A 1,758-nucleotide genomic window follows, 5' to 3' on the forward strand; every position below is an offset into this window, starting at 1 on the left:
GCCACCAGGTCAACCTCCGCTGAAAGCGGCCACGGTTTACCTGGTGCCCGGGGAGCGAATCGGACACCAGGTCAACCTCTGCTAAAGCGGCCGGGGTTGACCTGCTGTCCCTGCCGGACTTGGAGCCCGAGGAGGGGATCGGCCACCAGGTCAACCTCCGCTGAAAGCGGCCACGGTTTACCTGGTGCCCGGGGAGCGAATCGGACACCAGGTCAACCTCTGCTAAAGCGGCCGGGGTTCACCTGCTGTCCCTGCCGGACTTGGAGCCCGAGGAGGGGATCGGCCACCAGGTCAACCTCCGCTGAAAGCGGCCACGGTTTACCTGGTGCCCGGGGAGCGAATCGGACACCAGGTCAACCTCTGCTAAAGCGGCCGGGGTTGACCTGCTGTCCCTGCCGGACTTGGAGCCCGAGGAGGGGATCGGCCACCAGGTCAACCTCCGCTGAAAGCGGCCACGGTTTACCTGGTGCCCGGGGAGCGAATCGGACACCAGGTCAACCTCTGCTAAAGCGGCCGGGGTTCACCTGCTGTCCCTGCCGGACTTGGAGCCCGAGGAGGGGATCGGCCACCAGGTCAACCTCCGCTGAAAGCGGCCACGGTTTACCTGGTGCCCGGGGAGCGAATCGGACACCAGGTCAACCTCTGCTAAGGCGCCCGAGGTTGACCTGGTGCCCGGGGAGCGAATCGGACACCAGGTCAACCTCCGCTAAAGCGCCCGAGGTTGACCTGGTGCCCGGGGAGCGAATCGGACACCAGGTCAACCTCTGCTACGGCGGCCGGGGTTGACCTGCTGTCCCTGCCGGACTTGGAAAATTTCTCTCCCCGCCTCGGACCGGGGTTGACCTGCTGTCCCTACCGGACTTAGAACATTTTTCTCTCCCCGCCCCGGCCCGGGGGTTAACCTCGGGGCGCACAGCTTCCCGGGTCTGACGTGCACGTCCTGTCACCTCCCGGGCCCGGCGTCCTCGTCCTCCCTTCCCCTTGGGCCGGCTCGGAGGAAGTTTTCCCTCGGCCCGGCCTCCGGGTTAATTGTTTGGGCCCGGCTGACTGAGGCCAGGCTGCTGACGCTAAAGCCCGGGGAGGCGGGGGCCTACGGCCATACCGGACCGAATGCCCCCGATCTCGTCCGATCTCGGAAGGTAAACCGTCCCGGGCCTGGCTAGTACCTGGATGGGTGACCGCCTGGGAATCCCAGGTGCCGTAGGCAGCTTTTGGCCCCAGCGGGGGTAGAGCGGGGCGTGTGTCTGCCGTGCGGGAGCAGGGAAGCCGTGAGGCCAAGGCGGCGCGACGGTCCTGGGGGGCGCTGAGGCCTTTCCCTCTGCCTGCCTGCGTGTCGGGGGCGGGGGGGCGGGCGAGGAAGCTAAGGCCCTCACCCGGTGCGGTGCGATGGCTTGGGTCGGGTCGGGGAGAGGGAAGAAAGCGTGTGTGGAGCGTTGGTGGGGCAGGTGTGTGTGTGGGAGTGCTGGGTTGGGCAGGCCGTTGAGGCGGTGGCGGTGGTGGTGTTTTTGGTGGGAGTGAGTTGGGGTCAGGTGGGTGTGGGGTCCCCCCAGGGGGGTGGATGGTCTGAGGGTTAAGGCTTGGAACGTGCGTCTTGGGGGACCGTGGGTGGAGGTTGTTGAGAGCGGGGAAGGCCCTGGGTCCCGGTTGTGGACTATTAAGCCCGGTGGAGGGGGACCGTGGGTGGAGGTTGTTGAGAGCGGGGAAGGCCCTGGGTCTCGGTTGTGGACTATTAAGCCCGGTGGAGGGGGACCGTGGGTG

At 66.7% G+C, this 1,758-nt stretch overlaps 1 non-coding gene across 1 annotated transcript; it reads left to right on the forward strand.

The window, feature by feature from the left end:
• The first annotated feature begins 1,088 nt into the window (after positions 1-1,088).
• On the forward strand, positions 1,089-1,207 carry LOC142006481 (5S ribosomal RNA). Its single transcript, XR_012643549.1, has one exon. It is a non-coding gene; the product is annotated as a 5S ribosomal RNA (ribosomal RNA).
• Positions 1,208-1,758: the final 551 nt, after the last annotated feature.

This window comes from Carettochelys insculpta, unplaced genomic scaffold (assembly GCF_033958435.1).
Source record: "Carettochelys insculpta isolate YL-2023 unplaced genomic scaffold, ASM3395843v1 scaffold_0073, whole genome shotgun sequence".
Lineage (NCBI taxonomy): Eukaryota > Metazoa > Chordata > Testudines > Carettochelyidae > Carettochelys > Carettochelys insculpta.